Source organism: Coturnix japonica, chromosome 4, assembly GCF_054131305.1.
Source record: "Coturnix japonica strain WE chromosome 4, WE-NBRP24, whole genome shotgun sequence".
Taxonomy (NCBI): domain Eukaryota; kingdom Metazoa; phylum Chordata; class Aves; order Galliformes; family Phasianidae; genus Coturnix; species Coturnix japonica.
Window position 1 is genome coordinate 48,221,532 of NC_140666.1, and position 19,999 is coordinate 48,241,530.

General features: G+C 34.8%; 1 long non-coding RNA gene across 1 annotated transcript in view; it reads right to left on the reverse strand.

Annotated features, from left to right (window-relative positions):
• Window positions 1-1,406: 1,406 nt before the first annotated feature.
• The window catches only part of LOC107313364 (uncharacterized), an 86,367-nt gene continuing 67,774 nt past the window's right edge, over window positions 1,407-19,999 (reverse strand). The window contains exons 3-4 of the long non-coding RNA XR_014945360.1: window positions 3,512-3,551; window positions 1,407-1,635 (exon numbers count right to left, since the gene is read on the reverse strand). This is a non-coding gene — a long non-coding RNA (uncharacterized LOC107313364). The remainder of the gene's footprint in view (window positions 1,636-3,511; window positions 3,552-19,999) is intronic.

Genomic DNA, 19,999 nt, shown 5'->3' on the forward strand with positions numbered 1-19,999 from the left:
TCCTTCAGTCCACACTTTCTACCCGAGAAGAGGGAAGGGCATTTTTTCACAGGAAGATCTTATTTCATTTAATTTTCTCCTCTTCATTTACTCCATTAGTTTTCCTCCAGTTAGTAATTGTCAACTGAGATAGTGATTTTCTTTTCTTTCATTTGTCCATCCAAATTCTGTTACTTACTTTTAAAGCAAAACAGAACACCAACTAGTGCCACTCAAATTGCAGTAGAAAACATCTGATACATCTATTAAGAACTCCTACAGGAGATAGTGTGAAAGTACTATGATTGCCTGAGTGTTGACCCCATCACTGAGCCCCAAAGGATTAATGTGCCTTTTCAGAGCTCCTGAAATATCTGTTTCTCATTCTATTTACCACCTAAACCCAGAAATTCACTCACTAGTTAGAAAGCTACTGAAAGGAAGGGTGAAAATTGCTTTGTGAGACCCCCTAATATATACCACTTCCCATTTATCCCTTTTATAAAACCATATTTTTTCTATAGAAAAAATCACCATGATTTAGTTGAGCAGTGTTAAACATAAGATAATATGAAGACATTCACTGAGGTGAAGTGCTTTCAGAAACAGCTGTCCTGCTGAAACATGATTACACAGAGCAAGGTAACAAGCTTAACTGACTTCAGTGTTGTAGCAAAGAAAAAAAAAAATGTAGAGCAATTTGTAAAGTGGTGTATTTGTCTTAATATCAACAGATCTGTATCAGCTTCACTTGCAAGCTTTCTGGACATACTTAATACTTTCACTCCTACTGATCTAGTTTCACATTACAGAAACATTATCCCTCCAGACATGCTTCATTATGTTTCCTTTTCCATATCAGCACTTTTACTGTTCATCATCTTATTTTTCCCTCCATTCTACTTTATGCACTTCCCTCACTTAAGGAAGCAAACAAAACACTTTGATAAGAACACAAAGGTCCATTAAACTCCCACACATACTCAGACACACTTCTTCTGACATAAGATTTTCACTTGTAATAAAATCAGATCTTATGTACTGAAACACGCATGCTCTCCTTTAACAACCCTCAGACTGTTTTTAAACTGCTCAACACTCCTTTCCAACACACAATAGATTTTTGACATCAAAAGTAACGTCATCAAAATCTGTTTATCACAGTAATCAAATCACTTTCACAGTTAGGAGTTTTTGGGAAAGTCTAAAACAGATAAAGTAAGATTTACTCTTCATGCATTGACTACATCAATGTAGTAGCCATTTCAGTACCTGACTATTCTCTGAGAGAAAAAGTTTTTCCTTATGCATAATAAAAACCTCCTCTGGTACAACTTGCAGCCATTACTAACCCTGCAATTTAAATGAACATTATCAATTCTTACGCAGCTTTAGACTGTAAGAAATGAAAATATTCTATCACTTACCTATCCAAGCTTCTGCAGAAGAATTTGTTCTATTAGCTGACACAGAAACAAAAATATAAGGGCCACCTGAAGAACTCACAAAAACACTGCCTGCAGCTGGGCAGAAGTAGTCCATCAGCACACAGGAACTGTAAGTGCCAACACCTGAATCTTTCTCTTCCAGCTGCTCAGGATCAGCTCTGATTGACTGGTACAGGAGATCAGATTGGGGTGGCTGGTTCTTTGAATCCTACTAGGGTAAAATAAGACTGATGATCAGTGAAAAATGACTAGTAGTGATCACTATAGATATCTTCTTTGGGAGAATCAAGGTGCTGTTCTTACAGATATCGAGAAGTAGAAAGACTTTTTATGTTGTTTAGTGAAACCAGAGAATTTTCTAGTGGAAATTACTAAATGCAGTGAGGGAAAGGAGGATAAAGGTATTATTACCCTCTATCTTTAGAGGGTAATAATTATCCTCTATGGTTTATACCTTTTGTATGTTTTGTTTGTTTGCTTGTTTGTTTCATAATGAATTTGTTTCAACTGAATAAAGCATTTTCTTTGCTGAGCTTAACTAATTTTCAGTTTTCAATTTTATTTTTAGTATCAATTTCTGTAGCAGCACTGCACTTCGTTAACTTAGTAAAAATCACTATCTGCATACTGTGTGCTTCTCAAGCTGTTAGATCCTCTCATGAATGCACTTCATACCATAATAATGGCAACTGTAGCTCTCAGCCAATATTACTGTGTTTAGTTTTACTTCAGAATTCATTTAAGCGTATACATAAGTTTATCAAGTTCCTAGTTTTATTTGCTTTACTGGGTACGTTCTCAAGCTTAGAATTGCACTCAGACCAAGGAGCTTTGCTGGCATGGATTTAGCTTTTGCTGAATACAGCTGTCCCACAATGACACTTCAGTGTTCCATTTCAGTCATGCATTTGCATGTTTGACTGTCACCTTTTTAAGATGAACTAAAACCAAAGTATTTTGCAATGTTTCAATACTGTGTTATTCTCCCTCTTCCAGTCATGTGCTGTTGAATAATAGACAACTCACTGCATATAATTTGCCATATATGTGGTAAAACAAAGCATTTCTGCATTTCCCTTCATTAGGTGAAGCAACTTACAAGGAAGTGGAGAACTACAGTGACAACAACTTAGATTGTTATTTTTCACTGTTACATTAGAAATACCTTGAAGGTGAAAGGAGAGGAAACCTAATATACCGTGTACAAAGATAACTTGTTTGCAGACAAGGAGTAAAGGGAGTAAAGAGCTCCATTTGTGCAAATCTTGAATTTATATGTAGGAAGTAATTGCTCATTTACTGATCACCCATGGCTTCTTACGCTTGTGTTATTGTACGTGTTTCCATACTGATAGCGTAGACTTACATAAGTCAGCCAGACTGACTTAAGTGTAGACACTCAGAGTAGCTATAACATGAGAAAAAATCAAGACCGTATTTTCAACTTTTAAACTCGTTCTAATCAACTTATTTTCAGGAAAAATTACAACTTCCATGCCCATTAATTAGAAATAAATTATTTTGCTTTTTAGGGGACGAAAGGGAGAAATTGTAGTAGTACTTCTTAATAGCAGGTATTTCTTCCAGCAATATCTAATTACTATGATTTCAACTTCTCTTCATCTCATATCCAACATGATGGTTAGTTAGCATGTTTGGACCGATATTTGTCTTTTTAGAAAAATAATGCAAGCTAATCTACACTTTAAAAACAGAAGTCATTTGATCATCTAGTTAAATCACTTAAAAGTGTACTGCAGCTCTGTATTTCATCAGTCTTGTGGTATGATCCATAGCTCTTGTTTAAAGTAAGTGAATCATTCAGACGGCATTGAAATTTAATTTGAAAACATCAGAAGATAAAGAATGCATTTTCCTGTGTTTTTTCTCGTTCCAATTGTTACCATGATACATTCAATATAAAAAGCATGGATGACTTGCAGTCATTCTTTTTATACCTTTCTTAATTTCATAGCCTTTTCAACCCTCCTTTTTTTTTTCTCCTTAAAAACAGTTATAATTTGAAATCTCTTCACTTTCTGATATGTCTGATAAATCTTACCTTTCACATTTGCCATACTCACCTTCTTTTGATAGCAAAGAAGCTCCAAAAGCTGTTTCCTGCTGGAAAGAAAAACAAAAACAGTCCTCTCAGATATTCACAGAAAAAGATTCTAGTGGCAAAAAGACAAAATTACTTCTTACTTTTATCTTATGCATCTGTGGAACTTTCAAGAAGGGACTGTCAAATTCAGTTCAAATCATACTTTACAGCTTTTACCCAAAGAGAAAAAGAGAATGGAGAAAATTCAATTTGCTGGTGATCCCTGACATATTATTTATGGTGAATTTCCTTTGGAGACACTTGTGTCTGAAGGTATGCAGATGTGGTAAGTGTATGCGTGCACTTATAAAGATGCTGCATTCTTCACTGTCTTAAAGTTTTATGAAGATTTATGCATTTAAATATCCAATTATAGGCATCAGTCAACTGTCCAAAATAAATCAGAATGACACCCATAAATGAGGTCTGCTCTACCTTCACCTCTCATATACAAATCACGTATGGCAATGCTTTTTAATTGCATTGCCATATGTCTTGAAGTGTGACTAAGTCAAGAAAAGAGAGACGGATGCATCAAACATCCAAGCTACTGGAGCCAGCTGTTTACACATGTGAGAAACCTGAGCAAGCTGACCAAGATTTATACCAAGAAACAACAATTCTAGGGGCCAAATACTTTTTCAGAACTTTAATTATCATTGCCTATTTGATGCTATAATGGGCATAGGAAATTACATTTTCTGATGACTTTAAATGTGTTAATCTGGAAAGTAATCAGTCAAGTTATTATATGAATATGACTACCAATATTCTTAGACATCTGTGGAAATATGGGAAGTATTTAACTTTAAAATCTCAGAACTGTAGTCTCAAATTCTTTCCATTTTTCAAGACTCTGTGATTTCTTTCAACAATGGTATTTGGATATCTCTGCATAACAAGCATCTCAAGCTATCACTTTGAGTACCAAAAAAATCAATTTCTCTATAGAAATTTTCTGCTAAAATATTTATTTCTCTATCCCTTTTCTTTGTTTGTTAGCATTATTAGCATAGACCTTTCATTGATTTACATAACACAGCATTCTGTATGCAGCAAGAGTCTGTCAGATATCTTGGAAACATGACTAGCAAAGAAAAACTGCAAAAACTGTGATTGTTTAGGATAAAGAAGATAAAAGCAATACTCAGAGACAGTTCTCACTAACTAAATATTTCTGAATATTCTATACATTCCCTAAAAGTTTCAGCTTTTTATTCTCTTCCTTTGTTCCATGCAGATAATTTTCTTTAAGATTGGTTTCCTCTTGCACTATAAATTGTGAATCACTCCAAACAAAGTCTTATGTCTACCACTTCTAGGTACTTACTCACTGATATAATGTCTCATGAGGTCCTACATAATGGCTTACAAAAAGTTCATACTAGAGCTTGCACAAATGATAGCTCTAAAGAATGTTAGACTTCAAAACAAGTGTGAACAGCAGATAGGGATCACTTATAAGTGCAAAATAATTAGAATAACACAGTGCACATTTTCCAACATTATAGGTAGTATGTGATACTTAATCTGTCAGGGAAAAAAAGAAAGATTGGCAAAAGGTTCACTGTGAAAGACCCAGTGAAAACTGCCAGTCAGTGAACACCAGCTATCAAAACTGAACTATTAACACGATAAATTCTTAGCCTACATTATTTTATGTTCTTTGAGATAGACAAGTGTCATGCACTCAATATGACAAAAAATTTTGGATTGAACTAACCACATAACTGAAGGATCATATGCAAGCATTTCTCATGCAGTGTCTATAGGAAGATTGCTTTTCATTCTGTTCCAATAAGCCAACCACAACAAACAGCTGTTATTTGCAGCAAAGTATTCATACTTTTTCTTGTATTGTAAGACTGTAAAAGAAGATCTGTTGCTAGGTTGAGACAGAATGACTGTCTGGCATTAGAATCAATAAAATTGAACCACACATAATCAGCCACATCCCAGGAGACTGATGAGAATGACTAGGATCACAAAGAAATATTTGTACTAGAAATGACCAAAATAAAACATGACAGACTGCAGAAGACATGATCAAAAAACTCATGGCATGACAGACCTTTTTCTTCCAAGTTTCTATATGAAATACAATATTAACATGCTATGGAACTGTAAAGTACTTAAACATTCAAGTTAATAAAAGGGAGTAATATATTTAAAAGATAGAGAAATAATAAACAGAAATGTAAGTAATGTATGACTTCAGGTTTCAATCAGTGAAGAACACATTTGGAAAAGCTGATGAGAATAGAGTTTTGTTATTGCATATTAACACTACATTTTTATTAAGAGTACTTTCTCTTGTTAAAGTAAGGATGAAAGATTACACCAGCATCCCCCATGTTTATTTTAATGTGCCTCAGGCACTTCTTGAACTTTCCAGATGCATTCATAAGTTTTATAATATTATGCACATCATTAACTAAGCATATTTATAACAATGTTATTAAGAATCATGGACTTGAGGGCTAATGATATTTTTTAATATTGCCAAAAATGCAGGCAACATTAATCATCATTTTTTCTTTTATTTTCCCTATGGAAGTAGAATAAAATAAAATAAAATAAAATAAAATAAAATAAAATAAAATAAAATAAAATAAAATAAAAAAAGCCTGCTGAGGACTCACAAGAGCCATCTGGGAAAGTTCCCTTCTTGTTCTCAAGAGAAAATCTTATCTTATTGTGAAGATGGATATTTAATAGAAGCCCTATAGACCCTTATGGATCATAAAATCAATTTTAATCATATGATTTAAAGGACATAAGTTTTTTGTTGCGATGAGCCTGTCTTTGTCTAGAAATCCTAACTCAGGGGTCGAGGTGGACATTTTTCTTCATTCTATTGCCAATTACAATTCGATTTATCCTAAACAAATTTTTGAATTTGTAACAGAAGTAGCTGAACAATTTGGATATCAAAAAAGCATTTTGACATGGGAAGATACTCCTTGGGCTATTTCATCAAGGACATCAGCCCCTATAAGAATCCCCTCTTCCTAGACAGTGCTTTGTCTGTAAAAGTTAAAAGACAAGAATGTACTATGAGGATTGTTCTGAATTTCTTTTGTTAACATTCAATGAATTTGAGAGAATAATGATGGAAGTTGTAACAATATGTCCCAAGCTGATGTCTCTAGAATAGGTTTTAGAGCTGTAAATTAGTGGTTTGGTTTAGGAAATTCCACACCCAGTTTGCCTCCAGCATCTTTCTCTTTCTTGCTTTTTACACCGTTCCCTGAAACCACATTGGTGGACTTATTTAGAGATAATTTTCTTTCCTTTCCTTTTCTTTCCTTTTCTTTTCCTTTCTTTTCTCTTCCACACAGTCAAGCAGGAATCAGGTAGAATCGTGATTCAGAATTAGCTGTTGTATGACTCATGAAGCCAGAAAAATTTGTGGCAGAAAAACCAGTAGCAGCCAAGCATGCTGAGTTACAGTCCTCCTCAGCATGAAGATCCTCAAAGAGAGTTGCTGCAACATATGAAGAAAAGCACATTTGTTGGTTTTTATTTTTATTTTTATTCTTCAGCTGTTTTACAGTCCTCAGTAGTGTTGCAGATTTAGTTTTAGTCCTCCACAGTACAGTGATCTTTATTAATAAAGGCTTGACTAACTGAGGAGCTTGACTCTGCTTTCTTTTGGGACTGTGTAGCTTGGAAGGTCATGGGTGCTTTGTGCTTGGCTAAATCTTAAACTGCTAACGTCAGTGAGGATGAAGGGAATATCTGCAGCTGGTATGCCTTCCTTGTATACATTTTCAGACAGGATCCCCCTATACATTCCATAAATTCTTTCAAAATTGGTTCCCATTAAACAAACCAGCATGTGCTTAGGGATTTCAGTAGCCGGCTAAAAGCAATTTTCTTCCAATCAAGTCAGTTTTAAAAGGGTATGCGTTTCCACTGTTATAACCATGCTGTTATGCTTTGGAAGACAAAGCCTTAATTTTACTCTCTCAATCCCTCCCTCCTTTTCTTGAGTATACCCCCTGCTCTGGAATGTCAGACGTTTTATTCATGTTGCCTTTCATTCCAGAGTTTTCAAAGTCATGTCATATTGGTGGGAACAGTGAAACCAGGCAGCACATTAGAACTTTCACTTAACAACCAGCACTCAAAGGAGATGAAGATGCAGACTGCACTGTTGTTTTTCTTGGGAGCAAGAGTGTTGGAAAACAAAGACCTTCTCCCCTCTTGTTGTATATTGTAAAATATAAGAGCATTACTTTACAGAATGATTAATACAATAAAAACAACTATTACTTTATCTATTAACTCTCCAGTTGATTTTTATTTTGATGTATACAATGCACGTACTAGATGAACTCCAGAGATCCCTTCCAAGTCCTACAATTATGTGATTCTGTGATGAGATAAAATAAATAAAATATAAAATGAGAAACATAAACTGCTTCTCCAAGAAAGGTTCTAATTTATTGTCCTCTGCTTATATATCCACCAAACACCAATAAACTTGGCAAAAACTACCCAAAATTTCTTACCATAAGTATTCAACAAATTCTGCAATGCAAATTTTAAGTGGTAAGTCAGATTTTGGGAAGTTCAGGAAACAAGAAGGATACTGAAAACTGTTTTTCAGGTCAGGATCTGAAGTGTAGGTTACTTTTGCTTTTTAATCTTTTTGAAGAGAAGTGATACTACTCACTGTACATAAATACTTTGCATTAGGTATAATATATGAAATGTATAAACTTTAGGTAAAGAATGGCAATTCTACAGCATATCTGTATCAGTGTTTCCTTGAATAAACAAAAGAGGAAGATGGACTTAAGCAACGAACCTTCAGCAGTTGCTCTGTTATGTTAGTTGCAAGTACCATTATTGCTTTTTGATCCAAATGGTAAAGTAATTCCTCTCTTTTAACTTCATGAATTTGGATGGTTGTTTGTTTTCTTCCAGAGGAGGACTGAGTAAAGACTCTAGGAACCGGGAAACTCTGAGTTATTGCAGCCACAGAGTAAGAAAAGAAATCCAGGAAGACTGAACTTTGTTTTTTCTTTTTCTGATGACCCAGTTCTTATTTTCCACAGGCTTGTGATTCGAATGAGAGCCAAAAGAGTCCCTGAACATGTATCTGATTTGGACTGTAGTGTATGCCATCGTGCATCCCAGCAGGATAGGTCAGCACTGCTGTGGAGACTGAGAGAAGGAGAATTGAGAAGAGGATATGAAGTAACAATGTTTATTTGTGTTCCAAATCATAGTAGCTTGACTACTCCTCCTCTCACTAAAATTAGTGTGGTTCACTCCAAGCACCTGATGCCAATGCATTATTTGAGAATTTCAGGATAGAGTATAATGCATTCAGAAACTAGGCTTTATTGCCCTTTAAATGGCTGGTAAGCAGACTCTTAAGAGTGGAGATCTTACATGCATGTGTGCTTTGCCTGAGGTTAAATTTCAGTTTAAAAATGAACTTACTTTTATTTCAGATCAAATGTACATGTGCATGTTACATTATAATCAAAAAACCTATACCCCACTCCAACTGCATATATGTTGTCAAGAAAGACTTTCATTTCTACTCCAGATTCATTGTTATGGTACAATTTTAGCAACATAATTTTTAAACAATCATTTTTTTAAATCTTTGAGGCTGATAATTTTTATTTATCATGTTATTTTTATTTTGTATAGAAAAACAAATGTTAGCTAAACAATTTCAATGACAGGACCTTAGTAAAAGACATGTATTATCAAGTATGACTAACATTTATACATGTTCAAGCTTATTTTAGAAAAAAGATCTTCTTTTCCGTTCCACATATTCCCTACACAGCTCCTCACAGAGCTGTTGAAACTGATGTAGTTATGAAATAATAACATTTACTTGCTCTTTCTACCACAGAGTGTCAATTGGCAAAGGATTTACATCCTGTTCTAAACCACTTTTCTGCAATTAAGCTCAAGAGCCACTGGGGCCCTCTGAGGATAAAAGTAACTATTCAAGGGCAAGGTCATTAGGAAAACATGGAACTTCCAAGTTAGCTGTTATGCCTTCTGTTATGAAAGGTATCTTTAAGAACCTGTTTCAAGAACTATAACATCTGAAGTGCAGCAGCCTGGTGTTACTATTCAGTTACTACTGAGTTAACAATACAACATAATCTGGATTCCAGACATGAGAGCAACATGATAACATGAGGAATTTTGATTTATTATTTTTTTTCTTAATTTGCACTTATATATTTACAGATTAATTCATCTGGGAACTCTAATAAGTCATGATTTTCTTCTTTAAAAAATTGGCTTGGTACACAAGTAGCAATTATCTCCATTCTTACTGACAGGGACATAAAATGTGTCATTTAATTTAGTTGCTACCAGATGGTAACACCTCATCTATTTCTCAGAAGGAACTGGAGAAATATGTTTCTCAAAAGAGATTAGAAGAACAACATTTGTGAACCTTCAGTAGTTATCAAGCTCTCCTAAGCCTCTCCCAGACAGTTACTAGCTTAAGGGTTGCCCTTATCTGCCTTTGCCCTCTTCTTCCTCTTCTCAAAACATACAAGTGAACGCTTAAAGGAAGTTTATTTATTTCCTTGCAAACTAGACAAAGATCTTTACCTGGAACTTTTCTAAAGAACACATAAAAGAATAAAAGTGGCTGATATAGCCTTACTAGTAGATTAAAATTTTTAAAAGTAGCAGAAAAAACTTCTGGAGGATATTATTCCAAAGTACTTGCAACTTTTTTAAGTTTATGAATTGATACAAACAAACTTGTTATTCTTTGACTCTAGAAGTTATTATGTTATTATTTGACTCTAGACCCGGAGTCAAATCTTCCTTTCACATATTTTTGGATCCCTGTCAAATCAAGGGAACTCTTTGCCAGAATAATTGCTAATTCTACTTTTACTGCTGCTTTTGCATGAGAATAAAGTTTATCTTACCAAGTAATCTAGCATTTGAGTGAAAATACATACTCCAATGTACCCAAACACTAATATATTTTATTTTAAGATCTCAAATGCACAAAGTGCCTAGTTTTATTATTAGCTTGTGCTAGTAAATATACATCATTAACATCTACATAAGGACCTCAAGGTAACTCAAACATCTCCCTGAGGGAGCCTATTCCAGTGCTTAACAACCCTTTCTGTAAAGTTTTCCAATGTAAATGTCCCCTGGCACAACTTGATGTCATTTCCCCTCATCCCGTCACCTGTCACCAGTGAGAAGAGACCAAATCCACACTTGCTGTAAGCACCTTTCAGATATTGGAAGAGTGTAATAAGGTCTCCCCTCAGCTTCCTCTTCCCCAGACTAAACAGCCTCAATTCCTTCAATTGCTCCTCATAGGGCATATTCTCCAAGCCCTTCACAAGCTTGTTGCCCTTCTTAGGACCTGCACTAGCACCTCAGTGTCCTTTCTGTACTGAGTTGCCCAAAACTGAACACAGTACTTGAGGTGAGGCCTCACCAGAGCCTCGCCTCTCTAACTTACACTAACATAAGAAAAAATATTTCTAGTTTGTAATGATGTTAGATGTGAGTGTGTGTTTTTCCTTGGGAATGGATAAGAATACTAAAAGCAAAACAAAGCTTACTGCTCAAGCTCAGTGGTTCTCTATCTATAGCAAATTACTTAGAATTTTGATTCAAACAGAACGGACTCTTGGGTTGTATCAATCAGATATATTTGATATAGTCAGCCTTTGGTGGTAGGTAAGGTGAGGAATCATTGTGGACCAGACGTATTTGTTCCTGGCTTAGTTATGATAATCAAAATTGAATCTGTCTGCAAGAACATTGTGTCTGATATTTAAAATCCAACCTCAGCTATCCTTTGCAGGACTGTAAGATGCAGGACATAATGGTTTTCTTGACAAAACAAAAATCAGACATAGTCTTCTTATTGAAAATCTTGTAGAAAAAAAAATACAGATCAGTTCTTCTTTACTAGGGAAAGTTTTAGTGAAAATAACCACTTATAAAAAACAAACAAACAAAAAGAGCAAAACAAAACAGAGAAACAAACAAACAAAAACAACAGAAACAAAACACAACAACAAATACCCACAAAAAGAAAACAGGCTAAACAAATAAAAAACAAACAACTGCAACAACCTAATAAGCAGATACTAATAACAGTAAATTTACATGAAACATAACTCTGTTACTCTAAATGACTAAATCAATATGGAGGATGCTCATTCTTACTATTAAGAGTTTGTATCTGTAGGACTCAGAAGGGGAAAAAAAAAAAGCAGTGAAAGATAAGGATGGGGAAGAAATTTATAATTGGAACAGCCTTCAGTGGGGCCCTAAGGAAAATGTGGAATGTGTGAAAAAGTGGTGGAAGAAGGGAAACCGACTGAATGAATGAGGATAACAAGGAAGTATTATAGTCAACCAGAACAGAGATACTTGGATGAAACTTTAACAGACCCTTAGAGATAAGGGCTAAGTGCTAAAAAAAAAAAAAAAAAAAAAAAAAAAAAAAAAAAAAAAAGTAAATCAAGACATCAAGACATGAGTACTGAATGCAGATATTAATTCAAACCGTTGCTGCATCAGTGAATAGATCATAAAGAAGTGGAAATGGAAGAGACCACAAGACTACTGAATAGCAGTTGCACTTAGTAAATGTAAAAATACAGCTTGAAAACCTATGATATAATTTTAGGATGATACTGACAAATATCCCCACTGGAGAGTCTCAAGCTCTTTGAATATCTGTGTTGATGGCCCATTTACCATCAGATAATTCACAGTGTATCCATACAGAATTCTGGCTGAGCTGATTTCGAGTATGTTGGCTTTACAGGTCTACCTGCAGTCAGAATTTAATTTTTGTGCATCATGTTTACATTTGAACCCAGCATTGGGCTTTTTCAAAGATCTTGCCTTAGTTGGCTGGTCAGTTTTTGCACTAATGTTGTGCCTGAAGATGTACCAAACAATGACTGCTAACACTCCAACCTGGACTCTGATGAAGAACACATGGGAAATTTGGCTGAAGTTTATCATTTTTGATGCTTGTGAAAGACACAGTGCAATATTATCAGTATTAAGGACTGAATTACAAAGTTACATGAATTTAACTACTTCATTAAGAAGGTTTTATCTCATAAAACATAACGAGCAATTCATGTTTGGAATACATGCCACAAATATGCCACAAATCACATGGAAAAAAACTGAACAAATACAATTATAATACAGCTAAGTTCTCTGTGACTTCCTCTTGGTTATCATGAATACAGTTGTACCTTTAAGATTCCAGTCAGCTGTGTCCAGCTGTTTTGTCAGGACACATCAGTAGCAAATTCACTGCATTAACGTGAAAATGTCTATCTGTTTTCTATCATTTTTAAAAGAGATTTGTACGTGAAAGTAGGTACAAAATTCGTACACTCTAAAATAATCTTTTTTTATAAGGAACAATCATGAAAGAGTGCTACATAGAAAACCACTTAAAGAAAAACAACCCTTTGTTGTCTTAGACTCTTGCAGAAGAATGAGTTTCCTTTTTCTGATTTCTCCTCTGCATTCACACAGCCCTAACAGGCATCTCCCTGAAAGTATTTTTGGCTAGATAAAAGAGTTTTACAACTCTGGGGAAAATAACCTTACTATTGCTCTTAACTATCCCCTTGATACTTTCATAAAAATGTTAGACCAAACAGAATCTCTCCAGGAAATTCCTAAATTCTAACCTTTCAGGGTCAGAGAATGCAGCAGACAGTTTGTTGTCTTGAACAGTGACCTCAGTGCAGTCCTATTCCAAACAAACTTTTAGATGCTATCTGTGTATTATCTCAGGGGAATTCAGTGCTAGCCTTTGGAGATCAACAGTAGCACTTTTTGCATCACTTTCTTCTCCTTCTACAAAGAATGAGGAAATGACTCTCTAATTAACTGTTTTATATATATATATATATATATATATATATATATATATATAAAAATTATTGATTCTCCTAGAGTAACCAAAATTATGCAAAATTTTGGTATTGCTAAGGATTTCTTCAAAGATAAAAATCTGCAACAATTCAGCCTTTGTGATGTGAATGATTCTAAAGCCAAAACAGTTATTATACTTAATAAGTATGTTATAGTGCTAAAAGAAGTTTCTTGGGTTACAAAGAGCATTATACGTTGCAATACAGAAGATGCTGCACAATTTCTTCCATACATAAATCACATTGCTTCTTAAAAGTGGATTAAAAAGATTCCATACCTGATAATATGTAAGTCATTATGTAGTAGAATTTACCTCATGCATTCTTAGATGAAATACAAATTAGGAAGTAATTGCAGAAATCATTAGTTTTGTTCTTTTATGGAAATAGGCTTCTCTGGAAAAATACCTTGTCTGACAATTTTGGATATTTCAAATTCCATCCCTCAAAACCTACATATTTCTTATTACATAAAATTACATATATGAAAGATTTGAATTATTCTACAAGTAAAAAGTAAAAAAAAAAAAAATTAAAAAAAGAATTGAAAAAGGCTGTCTAGAAAAAGGAAATTTATCTGTGGATTTGTCTAACACACTAGCTGTTGAAATACTAGCAATTGTTTGGATAGAATTATATGTGATAATCTTCATAAAGTTGTGCAATAAAAATTTGTCCTCTTTGGTACAGCTGAGTATTCAGCAAATAAATAGGGTCATTTTGGAGAGAATCCTGAGAATTCCTGGGGATTCTCAGGGCAGGACTCTTTCCAAATGTTGATCAGTCTCTTCTAGAAGAGTTGCTTAATGACATTTTTTTGCTACCCACATTTTTTTTTTTACCCACAAGTTTCACCCACAGGACAAATACTTGAAGATCTCCTTACTGCCCCAGCTGTAATAGCACATCTGTCAGTTTAAATTAGATCGACAGCTTCCTATAGCCAAGGGGCAGACTAACGTCATTAACCTTCAAGCTTTACAAGAACAATTTGGTGTTTGATTTTCAAATGCAATATATAAAAACTGCTTGTAAAGATGATAAATGCCATGAAGAGTCACCAAAGTACATAATGTTACTTGTCAGGAACTTTAGATTAAAAGGGTTTTTCATTCATGTACATTTTCATAGTACACTTAGTTCTATAGGTACAAAATATAAAAAGTAAACATTTAAAAGCTAGTAGATTTTTAAGGGGAAATATGGTCTTTATCATCTACTGTAGTCTTACAGACCATGCAATAGTTGGGAACAGAATTCACTTGGACAAGAGAAATCTCTTGAACTACTTTGCTTGTACTAGTAGAAAACACGTCTTTGTGGCACTCCTACATTCTTAGCCAGATGAAAGAAACAGGGGAATAAAAATGACATTTCCCACCCCCACCCCCCCCATACTAAGCTTTATACTTGCAACATCCTGAATGTGGTAGGAGCAGCCTGAATTATCTGTACAGCAAGAAAATTAGTAATGTGTAGAATTCCCATCAATAGTTGCCAACACTTTTTCAGTACATGCATTTAAGACAATTTCAGTGCTATTATTGATCACACTGTTTATCTGTCTGATTGGTCTGCTGCTCCCAGCAGTAAAGCTGTGCTCTCCTGGAGATTATTAGTTGTCAGCACAAAGCAAATAAACATTTGTTAGACAATACTTGTTGCTGAAGGAGAAAACAAATACAGCAGTCAAAACACTGCATAATTCTAAAGACAGCATGAACCAAAATACTGTGATTAAATCTTTTACAAGACTTTTAAGAAATACAAAAATATTCCCAATATTTGGAGGGGAAAAAAAAAAAAAAAGAAAAAAAAAAGTTTTATTAAAATCACCAACTGATGAAGTTCTTTTCATTTTATCCTAAAACTGCTATCTGAAAAATGTTCTCTATCCTTAATCTCCTTACTGATGGACACACCATACTTTTTGTAGCATGAACATGAGAGATCCTAAACTAAATGACAAAGCATTGTCACTAGAGCTTTAAAGTAGTTTGTACACAGCAAGAATTATGAATTATCTCTTACTTTCTAATCCAAATCTGGTTTCTATTTGTACTTCCCACTGTGTTCTCTATGGGCACTTGTGACTGAGAAATGTAAGTCCATGACAAAACCACTGTTATCTTGCACTGTGTACTGCTGTAGTCTCTGTTCTAACTTTATCCATAATAGAACTAACCAAGATTGGTCAGCTTAGTGAAAATGGGGAAAGAAAATTCTTCCAAAAACAACATAACTAAGGATTAACTCATAGCTAAATCTTATTATCTTGTCACCCTTAGCTGAAGACCTTTACCACAAGGCTACAAGGTCTGCTTATTTTTGTGACATTTCTCTGATCTAGTAACTCCATTGTATTTCCATAACAGAGCAGTTTAAATAGGGAGGATTGAAACTGTAGTTTTCTTTCTGTGACCTATAGGCTGGTCATCTGGACACGAATTAAGACTCAAAAAACATAGTTTCAGTTTTTCCAGTGTAAATAATGCACTGAATTTGAATGAGTCTTATCTTAGGAGTGTGCTTTAACCAGTAAGATTCTGTATAAAAGCAGAAGTGAGAGGGCATCATTATCACCTCTTGCAGACAGGTTTTGAAAGAAAGAATACTGGCAGCTATCTGAAGAGCAGGATTTAGGTGGTGAAGCTTGAATGGAAGAAGGCACATCTCCGTAATGCTGAGAAAAGCGCTTAAGAAAAGGACAACAGTTTGATTTAAACCACATTCCTCTTTTCAGGATTATGTTAGGCCAGGAGAAAGTAGCTCTCTGCTCCAAGTGTTGTTGATTATTCCCTCTGCACAACATAGGAATTGTGGTGGGGGGGTGAAATGAGACTCAAGCACAGAGCTGCTCACCAAGCTTGTTTGTTATTTTTAATCTGGCCTTAAGTTCCTTTCTAAATATTGCACAGGAAAACTAGTGGAACCAGAGGCTGAATGTGCATCTGCCAAGTCACAGCTCTCTGCCATAACCACAAGGCCAACATTCCTAACAAGGAGCTACAACAGACATGAGTCACTGTGGTTGTGGTTCTGCAAAGTAATGTTTTACCTTCTAATTTAATAATTGTCACACTACACTTATGTTAATTTGTACTTATGAACAATGGTTTTTACTTGGCATATGATTTTTCTCTCATATTGTTTATTTCAGAGCAGCTGCTAAAGAAGTTCTATTTCAAAAGAAAAATATTTCCTATAAGTTGTATACAGTACATCCGGAAATAAACAAAGCAGTTTCTCACACTTCTTACATTAACACTTAAACTTCATCATTATGCTATCTCACAAATATTACATAAAGCACATACCATCAAGTAGCTAAACTAAAATCATATTTTTGAATCTTTATAATACAAACATTGAGCTTATGCATAAAATTTGTTTACATGCAGTGACTTCTAAAGGTTGCATCTCACAATTTAGGCAAGAACCTATCTATGACCAGAAATTAATAAATGAACATTTACTGTTCTGTACAGCTATGCTTCATAGTTTGTCATTTTTCTTCCTACTTCAAAGATGTCCAGTTTTACATATACAGAGCATGCTGAATTTTCATAGGTGCTCATCTATAAGTACTACATAAATACCAATAAAATAACCCATAAAAGTAAGTAAACACCTGAATTTTTGATCATTTAAATGATTGATCAGTTCAGATGGTCACTAAAAGTCTTAGTTTTATAAGTTGGTGCACAGTGGTAGTTGAAATAATAGAAGTCAAAGAGGCATTATCTTAAAACCTCTGTTAGCCTCTTCTCCCAGCTAGCAGTTGTATGACTAGAGGCAGTGGCCTCAACTTGCACCAGAGAAGGTGGAAATTTCTAGGAAAAACTCTGAAGGCACTGGAAAGGTCTGCTCTAGGAGGTGTGCCCCGGTGGCACAGTGGTAGAAGTTCCACTTGCAACACCTGAGGCCCAGGTTCGAATCTCCCGTGTGGCACAAGTGGTAGAAGTGCTGCTCTGCTACACAGGAGGCTCGAATCCTGGGAGCTGGACTCGATGATCGCTAAGGTCCCTTCCAACCTGCACAAGACTGTGAGACTGTGTGATACTGTGTTGGAATCATCATTTCTGGAGGTGTTCAAGAAACACATAGATGTGGAACTAAGGAACGTGGTTTAGAGGGCAATATTGGAGGCAGACAATTGGACTAGATAATCTTATAGATCTTTTCCAGCCTTAATGATTGTATGATTCTATGACTGTTATAACTGTAGGACATATCTACCTATTTATTTATTTATTCGAAGTATTTTGTATTTCAGTGGAAGCTGTACTGAAAGAAACCATGAGAAATGAGAGAGGATGAAATCCCACTGACTCAGTATGACCTCTGCTGGCCAGGGTTCTGTGTCAGTAGGAAACAAATTTGCAGCTCAAATGTAACCTTCAAAGGACTTATCAAGCATGTCATGTACTAGCTTTGAAAAACAGTCAATTAATATCCTATATATTTGTAACCAATTTCAGATCTCATCCACAGATGTTTTGAGAAAATGTAAGTAAAACAGAAAGCAAATTTTACCATGAAAAAGTCTTTGCATTTGATACAGAATGTGTTCAACAAGTAAATGTAGCAGTGTATACTTGCAATAGACAAAAAATCAGCTCTTCATCACTGTAGGGACTAGAACAAATTATGATCACTTTCAATAAAGTCTCATGCAGGTCTACTACATTTTCAGTAATCTGTTAATGAAAATATCACTTTTGTTTAATCAATGCACCCCTTCTGTTACACGAAGCATGCATCCTCTGCTTTTGGTATAGTTATGTTGTGGAAAATAAACAATTCTGGAGTTGTAATAACCATCTGTCAAGGCACTTCAGAGGTGAAAGAAATTGTTAATATCTTATTATTAGCAAATTTCCAGGCAAAACAATTGTTATTGTGCCTACTTTGTTGCCCCTCAGTATTAACTATTCTGTTGGTAAGGTCCTTACAAAAGACAGAATACATATAACAATGTTGCTATGTGTAACATTGCTTCAACATCCACAATCTCTGAGTGCCTACCATTGAATACTTCAAGCTACATGGAAATTCAAATAATTTATGTTTGGCAGCAAAATATAACTTGGATTCCAGCAAGTTCAAGACAAAGCCAACCACTTAAAAGCTACATATTTTTTGTTGTAGTTCACTGTTTTGTTCACTCAACAAAAGTCAATTAATAAATAAAAATAATGAGAAATGCTGACAACTTACAAATAGCGTATTTAATCAGTCAGAATATTCAACAGTTACTATAGGGAAAGGAACATTTGAGTGTACTGCTGACCAGCAATTGTGCAGCTGCTTGCAGGGTTACATTTTCATGATAGAACTGTAAAGAATGCAAGCGATAATCTTTCTTGTACAGTAATCTCGGAACATAGTGAAATTAATCTCATGCTCATGGTATCCAACAACTCAGACCTTTGGAGTCATTAATAAGACTTTTCCTAGTTGCTGCTAAAATTATCTTAGTCATGGTTTTCAACTAATTATCTCAAAGAAACATGTGCATGAACTTGCTTGCTGATATAAACAATAGCAGTCTTGAAAGTGATTACAAATTTTGTAGCACTATTTTCAAAAACGTACATACTTCTATTCTTTGACCTAAGAAAAAGAAAAAGCAACCACTTTTTGCCAAGAGGAGGTGGCCTGTTGATACTTGAAAAACTGGTAATGCAATGTACCACTGCATTCCACATCCACAGAAGAGCAGTCTGTGTGGTGCGTTGTCATGTCACAGCACTAGATAAGCAAACACCAGCTGGTTGGCTCAGCTGCTTAGAAAACTTCACTTTGTCTCACCACTATTTTTATCGAACATTATGATTGTGACATAACAGGAGCACCCTAAATCAGCAAACCATTAGGGCAGTTGCCTGTCTTCAGCACACTGCAATATAAATTAATGAAATATGAGAATTTTACACGTTCAGAATGGTTCCCTATCAAATATAAAGTAAAACATTTAATATAATTATTGAAGAACTCATACAACATTTTAGAATGAGAAACCAAAATATTCTGTATTGGTTCATATATAGATCTACAGTTGTTTGGTTTCCCTAGGAATAGCCAACTGAGATATCATTAATACATTTTATTATTTACAAATATGATCAATTTGTTTGTAATTCAAGCCTTGCAATGATTCGACATACCCTCTTGTTCCAAGAAATGTGAGACTGAATTTTGTCTGCAATCCTTGAATGTTTTCCTGTAAGAGAAATATCATCTACTGGTAGGATCTTAGCCTTTAAAAGGAAATACAACTCCATTAGCAACACTGTCATATGCAGCTCGGTAAAAACAGGCCAAAATGAATAGAAATGACTGTAAAATCTCAGAGAGGTACATTTTCCTTGTACTTTTTAATACACATAGTGATAAGGCTGTTCTGCAAATGAGCTGTGCCTTTGTTGTGTCTTTGCTACGAGGCCACTATTCTTTTATGAATAACATAACTGAGCACAGAGGAAAGTGCTTTAAAAATATTTTTTCAGTATTTC